General features: G+C 60.9%; 1 long non-coding RNA gene across 1 annotated transcript; it reads right to left on the bottom strand.

Annotated features, from left to right (window-relative positions):
- Positions 1-6,070: 6,070 nt before the first annotated feature.
- LOC109278183 (uncharacterized) lies at positions 6,071-9,013 on the bottom strand. The gene is made up of 3 exons (XR_002085529.2): positions 8,015-9,013; positions 6,978-7,065; positions 6,071-6,869 (listed from the first exon to the last, which is right to left on the bottom strand). It is a non-coding gene; the product is annotated as an uncharacterized LOC109278183 (long non-coding RNA).
- Between the last annotated feature and the right edge of the window lie 475 nt (positions 9,014-9,488).

Below are 9,488 nucleotides of genomic sequence, written 5' to 3'. Positions count from 1 at the left end.
ACCGAACGCGCATCCGGCGTTTACCGGAGCGCGTGCAGGGAAGGTGTGCAGTCTCGGGCCTTGGAGGCGACTGCCCTGGGTCTGTTCCCTAAGTGGCTCCCGGGGGGACCGTGGGGCTCTGTTCCCGTAGTCCTGTGGCCTTGAGCCTTGAGCTCAGAGCCTCGACGACCTGTCAGCAATGACCCCACTGTCTTCCCCAGGGCTTGCGGTTACAGTCTCTAAAAGTGACTCCACGGCGGGGCCTCCTGGGAAGAGCACAGGCCACTCAGGTTTCGAGTTCCTGGCCGCAGCCCCCAGACAGGTGCGCCCCGCAGCCCAGGCCGGGCCCGCGGGCCGTGGGGAGAGCCAACGAGGGGTGGCGAGAGATGCCCACCCACCTCAGCTCAGGTCTGGATTTCAGGGTCGTGAGTTCAAGCCCCGCGTTGGGCATGAAGCTTACTTAAAAAAGAAAAGACAAAACAGTTCCGCTCCCGCTGCCCCATCCGAGGTCTCCTACGAACACCTGCTGTTGGAGCCTTCCCGGGGGCCAGGCCTCATGACATCGAATCTCTGCTTTATTCTTATTTTACAGCTGAAGACACAGGCTTGGACCTGTTTTGCGCGAGGTCACTCAGGGAGTTAGTGGCCAAGGCGGAACTCAATCCCGGGACAAGTCCTGAGCAGCCCCTCGCGGCCGCTTCTGCCCTTTGCCGCCAGCCCCCCCTCCCCCTCTCCCCCCCACCGAGGAGACGCCAGAGGAGGGATACCTGGCCCTGGCTCCCATCTCCCCCAGCCAGCCTCTGCCCCTTCCCTGACCCAGTTCTCCCAGCCTGCGCCCCGTGCACAGCCAACCAGCCCCATCCGACACGTCCCCTCCACGCCCCCTCCCCACCGCAGGGCCCCGGCGCTCCCCGCTGAGGGAGGTTGCAGGGGTGAGGGGCAGCCTGGAGAGGCCCGGAGAGACTCCCCGTAGGGCTGTTGTGACGCCAGGGGAGGGGGCGGAGGTGGCCTTGGGGCCGACAGAGGGCTAAGTCCTATCTGGAAAGGTCCCCAGGAGGAGACAAAGGGCTGTTGGTTCCACAGGGCCGAGCCGAGCCAGAGGCTGCGAACTCCTCTGTGGGTTTGGCTGCCCTTCCGGCTTCCTGGAAGGAGGGAGGGAGGGCCAGGAGCAGGTCTGGCTGAGTGCAGGGACTGCAGGGCGGGGTGGGCGGGAGCAGGAGGCCCGACTTCCTTCATCGTTTGGTCCTGCTGAGAGTAAGCGGAGGCTGCCCCATTTTACAGATGAGCAAGCCGGGACCCAGGGAGGGGAAGGGTAGCGCGGGCCTTACCCGCGGTGGAGCAGGAGTCCGTGTCGGCCAACATAAGCCCCGGCCTAGACAGAGCCCGGAGCCTGCGTCCACAAACGAGGAAGCCAGAAACCCCCCAGCCGGCCTGTCCCCACCGGCCGGAGGTCAGAGTCCTCAGCGAGGGGCCTCGCTCGGCGTTTCCAGGGCCTCGTGTCCATCAAAAGCCTGCGGAGACCCACCCAAGACAACCAGCTGGCCGGAGGGATTTCTCTGTCAGCGCTGTTGACGGGGTCACAGGTTTTCCAGGGTAGGACCAACCCCCTTGGTTTAGAGCAGTGGTTCCCGAGTGGGGTTGGCGGTGCCCCCAGGCGACCTTTGGCGAGTGGGGAGACATGGGGTTGTCACGAGTGGGTGAGCGTTTCGGACATCGAGGGGATGGAGGCCAGGGAACTCGCTAAATATCCTACAATGCAGCACGGCCCTCCCATCCACACACGAACAAAGACCTCTCTGGCCCCAAACTGCAGAAGGCCAAGGTTGAGGACCACGGACAAGTTGCTTGGGTGTGCCCTGTAGCCCTCAGGTCTCCCTCTCACCCCACGGGAGTCGGATGGGGGTCCAGAGTGGGGTCCATCTCCCTGGAGGCCTGTGCCCGGACCCCGCCACGCCTTTGGGCAAGGGGCATTTTCTCTGCGCTCCCGCTCTCTGCCCCCAGCCCCCCGTGTCTCTGGGGCTTTCCAGCGGAGGAGGCGTTCTGCGATGTCGTCCACGATCAGTTCACATGCTGTATGAGGTTGGCAGGTATTTTTACTGTGGTGAAATACACATAAAATTTACGATTGAAGCCGGTTTATTTTGTATCATTTTTTCTTTTTAAGAATATCTAAGTTTGAGAGAGAGAGAGAGAGAGAGAGAGAGAGAGAGAGCACGCATGTGCACAAGTGGGGGAGGGGGCAGAGAGAGGGGGAGAGAGAGACAATCCCCAGGCAGGCTCAGTGTGGAGCCTGGGTGGCTCGTTGGGTTGAGTGTCCGACTTGCCTCAGGCCTTGATCTCAGAATTTGTGAGTTCGAGCCCCGCATCAGGCTCTGTGCTGACCGCTCAGGGCCTAGAACCTGCTGGGGATTCTGTGTCTCCCTCTCTCTCTGCCCCTCCCCCGCTCCGGCTCCGCCTCTCGGAAATGAATCGACGTTAAAAAAAACTTTTTTTAAGGTTATTTATTTATTTTGAGGGAGTGAGAGAGCGAGCGAGCATGAGCGGAGGAGGGGCAGAGAGCGACAGAGAGAGAATCCCAAGTAGGCTCCACACTGCCAGGGCAGAGTGGGACCACGCAGGGCTTGAAACCACAAACCCTGAGCTCATGACCTGAGCCGACATCAAGAGTAGGACGCTTAACCGACTGAGCCCCCAGGCGCCCCTGAAATGTTTCTCGTCTCTGTCTCTTTGTCCGAGGACCTTTATGTCACAGCAGCAGGGACATTCGAAACCTCCAACGAGAAAATGAAGGCCTCGGAGAAATCCAGCGCCTATAGAACCAGGGACCAGCCTCACAGCGGTTTGCACTTGTCTGTGGTCTCTGTGCGCCTGCGGGTGACCCCAGGCAGGGCCGCTGGAGCCCCGGGAATGAGGTGTCCGCGAGTCACCGGACCCCCTCCTCACCTGACACACCAAGACATGAGCTCCCGCGCTGCGGGCGGGAATGCAGGCCGGCGCGGCCACTCGGGAAAGCCGTCTTGTCCCTCATGAACTCGGATGCATGCCTCCCGCGTGCGCCCTCCATGCCGCCGCTAGATGGTGACCGAGGGGACTGGAAACTTCTACGTACACTAAGATTCGTGCACGATTGTCCAACTTGTCCACAGCAGCGCTGACACCGCCCCCCAAATGTTCGTCGGCTCGGACCTGGAGAGACAGCACCAAGTGTAAATAAAATGAAATACCGCTCGGCAATGAAAGAGGGACAAACTAGTCAAGTTCAAGTAACACGGATGAACCTCAAAATCCTAACACCGGATGGAAGAAGCCAGACGCAAATGAGTCCATATAGAGGATTTTGTTTGTAGGAAATTAAAACATTTTTTAACGTTGAGTTTTCAGAGGGAGAGAGGAAGATAGAGTGCAAGTCGGGGAGGGGCAGAGACAGAGGGGGACACAGAATCCGAAGCAGGTTCCAGGCTCTGAGCTGTCGGCACACAGCCCGACGCGGGGCTCGAACCCACAGACCACGAGATCATGACCCGAGCCGAAGTCGGACGCTCCACTGAACGAGCCACCCAAGCACCCCTCTATTTGCAGCATTTTAAAATGCGTTTAGGCAGGGGCGCCTGGCCGGCTCAGCCAGAGGAGCGTGTGACTCTTAATCTTGGAGTCATGGGTTTGAGACCCACATCGGGTGTAGAGATTTCTAAAAAAATCATGAACCTTACAAAATAAAAATAAAATGCATTTAGGGGTATAAAAGGGTTTACGCTTCATAAAGCGGACACCCAGCTGCAGAAGGTGCCTTTGGGGACAAAGAAGCAGGTGTTTGCAGAAGATCCTGCTTCAGCTGAGGACGCAGAGCGTGGGGGGAGGGGCAGGGCAGACGCCTTTCCACACCCTCGCGCACACCTGCTGGTGGTGTTGCTCTCCCATTTTCCGGGTGTCCCCGCGCCCCAAGTGCCCGGCGCCTCAGCACCACGCGGCACGGGGTTCTCCTGCGGGCTGGGAGAGACGCTTGTCCCCGGGAGTCCCTTCCCAGGGACTCCGACGAGTCCAGAGACGAAGGCCGCGCGGGACCGGAGCCCGGGGTCCAGGTGGAAGAAGGGACCGTTTATCCTGTGCTCGGTGCCCGCTTCTCATCGTCGCCAAGAACTCGGGCCTTTGGGCAGAAGTCCAGCTGTCAGCCTTCAGGAACATCTGAGTAAATTGTAACCACTTCCTCATCAGTGTACCGGCTCAGCCCTGGACAGACGTGTGTTGGCCCCGAATTGTTCCTCCTTATACGACACTGAGCTGTGCAGCTCCTGGCCCTGACTCGCCCCTGGGAGGCGTCACTAGTCCCGGGGCCTGCCAGAGGCCCACCAGGTACACGGGCTGACCAGGCGTGGCTGGCAGGTGCCCTGGAAAGACATTCAGCTGTGCCTCGGGATGGGCAGGGCGGCTAGGTGTTCAGGAGGTATGGAGTGCCCCTCCTTGCCTACCCCCCCAGGCACCGGGACCCACCCCCACTCCCCCACCCCCAGGCACCAGTGCCCCCCCACCTGGTCCCCCCAGGCACCAGGACCCCCCCTCCCCCAGGCACCAGGACCCTCCACCCCCACCCCAGCCACCAGGACCCCCCCCACCCCCACCAGGCACATGAGAACCTCCTTTGTCTGCTGCAGTCGGTGGGGGGCAGGGGTGGGGTTGTATAATCAGAAAGGTCAGGCTTCTACAGCTCTCCACACACCGCCTCTGGGGGCCAGAGAAAGAGAAGACAAAGGGGCCTGTGTCTGTGCTTGCAGTCAAGTTCGGCTGGGAGAACCTTCCTGCGCGCTTGGCTGTTGGCTCAGGCTCCTTCCCTCTAAGGGGCGGGGACGCAGGAGTCGAATGGGCCCCGAAGAGCACGCACGCAGCTGTGCACACGCACAGACACGGGTGGGCGTGAGGGACACGTGCGCACGCGCCGCACCCCCGGGCGGTGGTCATGGGGGGGAGGTGAGACCTCGGGCCTGGTGGGTGGAGTTGAGGCTCCCAGGTGGTTGGCTCACGGGGGGAATCGAGGCTATTGTCAAATGTTAAGCACAAACGCAGGAGGTAATTGAGGGATTTTGTTTACTTTGAATCCTTTGTGTCTCCTCCTCACTGCCTTCTGGAAGGGTTCTCGCGGAGACTGAGGAGCTGGAGAATTGAGCACAAGAACACAGGGAGGTGATTAGTGAGAGAGGAAGTCCCCAGGAGAGCCAGACTCTGAAGGGCTCAGCAGCCCCTTCCCCGGGAAGGCAGACGGGTGGGGGCGGGGAGGGACAGCGGGGCTCTGAGGGCCACTCCACAGGGCAAGGGGACATTCCAGAGCATCCCGGGTGTGTGTGACTGAGGCGGGAAGCCTTCTGGACGGCAGGCTGCTGTCAGCTTGCCCGAGGCGTTAACTAGAGGCTGCCCGGGGCTGGTCTGTCCCCTAAAGGACAGATGCCGCGGGATTGAGGGGTCTGCCCCTCACCGTCCGCTCCCTCTGCCCAGGGCTGACGGCTGCAGTCAGCCCTGAGCTCTTGGCATTGAACCTGGACGGGCCTCTCGGCCTTTGTCCATAGAATGTTCCAGCCACCTCTAAGGAGGGGAGGCGCCCAGGGGACACGGTGGGCTGAGTGGACTGAAAGCAGGTCCCCTTTGCCTTGAAAAGGTCGAGGGAGTTTACTGTGACACAGAGGGTTCGCACATGCCCCAAATCTGAGCCAGCTTCTGAGACACGGCCAGCTCCTGTGGGCTGTCCCTGTGTTGTCGGCAGGGAGCGGGGCAGGTGGCGGCGTGCTGCTGGCCAGAGCTGGGAGATCCAGTCCGAAATGGCCAGCTGGTGTCCATGGCGAACGCGGGCTGAGCACCTAGAGATTAGAAATCAGGCGGCTGCGAGGGGCCGGGGCCCTTGGGTTAGCGGAGTCACTGTTGGGCGGGCTACATCACTCACCCAACTCTTGGGACGCTTGTGAGAGTATCGATAACGTTAAGGAACAAAATCCAACCGAGTAAATTTGAAGATCGGATGGGCTTTATTAAGCGATTCAAGGATCGGGCAGCGGGGAGCTCCGAGCGGCACAAAATGGAGGTTTTTTTCCCAAGAAGGAGAGGGTGGGCAAGGAGTTAACGGCAAAAGAAAAGAAAAGATGGCGGCGGGCAAGGCCGCTTTCCCTTAGGTAGGGGCAGGGCAGGGGTCTGAGGTGGGTGGTGAGGCCCGGGCGCAGAGGCCCTCACTGGCGCCGACCAGGCCTTGTTTCGTTTCCGGGACAGGCTGGAAAGTGCACCCAGGTCAGGGCTCAGACTCCAGGTGGCAGACTTGACCTAAGTGACGCCATTTGGGGCCTGCGATTTTCTATTTAACAATAATTACATCACGACAGGCGTCGCCCAAGACCGTCCCGAGCACGGCGAGCAGGTGGGGAAGAAATGCGGGTCAAACCACTCAGGGCAGCGCGTCTTAGAGACTCCGGTCGCCTCCCACCGATGCTGCCGTCACAAACCCCACGGACAGGGTGACAAACACTCCTGTCGTCTCAGTTCTGGCTGCTGGGAGTCGGAGATGACGGGGGGTTGGCTGCTCTCCCGGTGGCTCTCAGGGGGCCCCTCCACCCTGCGTGTGCACATGGTCGTATCCATCCAAAAGGTGGTAAACGTGCACGTTTCCCTGACTTCTGGGAGCCGCTCTAACCAACTGGAAGAGCCCGTGGAGGAGGACCCTCCTCTCTGTGGCCTGTGGTTGGGAGCACTGGGGGGCGGGGTGATCGTGTGGGGCTGAACCCCTAACCCGTGGCCCCTGTCGCTGTCCCTGGGTGGACGGTGTCAGGACGGAGAATCCTGGGCACTCTGGTATCCGGGGATCGTCTAGTGTTCAGTGTGGGGACCCCTCCTCCCACGCTGGAATTGGGTCTGGGAACCTTAGAAAGACCGTAACCCACACGTTAATAAGATGCAATAATACAATTGTAAAATACAATAAAAATGAATAAAAAAATGGGAGGGAGGAGAAGACATAAAATGCATACCTACATTTTTTATAAAAATAACAGCAGCTTTTAGCCTTGTGGTGCTAAAGTGGCTGCTGGCTCTTAAGCATCACATGTACATCCAAGACTAGAAGAAGAAAGAAGAGGGGAAAAGGATGCCAGCTGAGTATGTCCCTTTTATAGGGAAAAAGACAAGTCTCCCCAAGAAAACATCGGACATCTGCTTCCCTCTCCTGGGCCAACACTCAGTCCTACGTGCTCTTGTGACCTTGTGGAAGCAGGTGCCTGACTCTTCCGGTCTCTAAGGTGGGGGGCACCAGGGAGGGGCGTTGGCCATGGCAGCAAGTCGCGGGGTGGGTGTTGGCCAGCTTGTTCTGGATGCCAGGGCAGAGCTGTGAGGTCCCGGGGGGGGTGGGGGTGGGGGTGGACGTCTCCTCAAGGGTTAAAGGTCTGAGGACAGAGCATGTGGAGGAACAGACATGCGCCGGGACCTCACAGCCTGCAGGGAAGACGTTCCCGCTAGAATGACATTTGTCACCTTGTCACAGTGGCCAGACAGCCCCGCCCCTGCCCTTGGGGAGGTAAGGGAGCTCTGCAAAGGTCTGTTCCACGAGGGAGGTAAAGCTGGTGGAGACACCTGTCCACTGGGCACGTGGGTGTGCCGGCCCCTTGCCACCGGCTCCTGGGACGTCCCCTTCAGGGGACAGCTGCAAGGGTCTCGGTCTGTGGCCCCCAGAGGCAGGCGGTGCCGGTGGAGACAAAGCAGTGGGTTCTCCCCCACCCAGAGTGGCGCAGATTTGGGGTGTGTTTCTGGGCCGAGGGCCTTCGCTGCCATCCTGGTGTGGACCGTGCCGGCGCGGGGCTGACTACGTTTGCAGCTCCGGGACCCCCCATCCTGACTAGGGAGGGGGTCACCGGACGTGCTGCAGCTGGCAGCCTCGTGTGGTTCCCCACGCCAGGGCCCGGCCTGCCCTCGGGCTCCTCCCGGAGGCTGGCAGGTGCCTTTGGGCTGGGGGGGGGAGGGGGGCGCGGGTGCCTGGAGGCTGATCGCTCAGCCCCCGAGAGCCCACCCTCACGAGTGTCCTGCCACCTGTGAGGCCGCTCCTCCACCCCGGCAGGTGTTTCTAGGCATCTCCTCCGTGGGGCTTCCATCGGATGACACGTGAGGGGGACCCTCTGACCACTGAACGGGGGCAGAGGGCGGGGTGAAAGATGCACAGGCAGGGGAGAAACTGGGGGGCAGAGAGCCATCGGCAGGAAGGGGCAGAGGAGGGAGGGGAAGGAATGGGGGAAGGAGCAGGGGCAGAACCTGGGGGCGAGGAACAGAGGGCGGATTGGGGGAGGGGGAGGGGGTGGGGAGGGGGCAGAAGGCGAGAGCTGAGGGCAGGGGGAGGGGCAGGCACAGGGCGACATGGGGGGAGGGCCGGGATGTGGATTCAGCGCTCACCTGAGTCCCCGCTCACTTCCTGTGATGTGGGAACCGGCAGAAGGAAAAGGCTGGTTCCCAGGGGGGCAGGAGGCCCGTTCAGTGTTTGGTTTTTAATCAAACCAATCCCCCAGCATCCGCTGCGATCTGGTCATGACAGAAGGGCGACCAAACTACAGGAGCAGATGTCCTCCCAGCAAAGGGTGCGAGGGTACCAAACAAACAGCGGGCAAGCCAAAACCCTGCGCTGCCCGCCGCTGCCTTCTCGAAGACTCACGTCGCGTTTCCAGTTGGAGACACGGTGAAAGCAGAGCGCGATCATCTCTCCTATAGCAGGACTGGACCTCTTCGCTCTAGAATTAATCTTTTTTTCTTCTAACGTTTATTTTTGAGGTGGGGGAGGGGCAGAGGATAGGAAGGGGGCTCTGTGCTGACAGCAGAGAGCCTGATGCGGGGCCTGAACTCATCAACCGTGAGATCATGACCTGAGCCGAATTCGGACGCTTGACGGACTGAGCCACCCAGGCGCCCTAGAATGAATCTCTCTGTGTGAACTATGTGAAGTTCACAGTCTCAGGTCAACCACAGAGCCCGGGTCCGCGTATCTCACTCACTGCAGGGAATCCCAGGTGGGCTGGGTCAGGCTCCAGATGTGGGGCCGGGGGTGGGACGGGGGGCTGGTCCAGGAGGCTAGGGCCTGGGCTGCAGAAGGGGGGTGGAGGGCAGTCCTGGAGGAAGGGGGTGTTTGCCAGCGGGGAAGTGGGCAGATCCCTTTGTAGCCTGGGACTTGGTCCCACCTGCTGTAGGCACAGGCCAGGTGACTCAAGCCCGAGGTGTAGCAGGGCCTGGGGACCTGCTGTCTCATCGTTTGGCTCCCTTCTTGGTTGGAGGACTCACAGATGGGCATTGAGTCACTCCGGAGCCAGCTCCTGGGGGCGTAGAGGCCCCAAATCCGGGAGGCCTGGTTCTGAGGGGAGGGAGGGGACACCCCGCTCTCATAGGGGCGGGCTTCTCCCAGCTAGCCCAGTTTTGGAAACACAACCGGCAGGTTGGGGGCCTGGACCGCCCCCCACCCCGGCCAGCACTCCCCCTTTCCACTGGCGGAGCCGGTCTCCCGGTCCGCT

This window comes from Panthera pardus, unplaced genomic scaffold (assembly GCF_024362965.1).
Source record: "Panthera pardus isolate Hobbes unplaced genomic scaffold, ASM2436296v1 HiC_scaffold_4, whole genome shotgun sequence".
In the NCBI taxonomy this organism is placed as follows: domain Eukaryota; kingdom Metazoa; phylum Chordata; class Mammalia; order Carnivora; family Felidae; genus Panthera; species Panthera pardus.
This window is presented reverse-complemented; position numbering and strand designations above follow the sequence as displayed.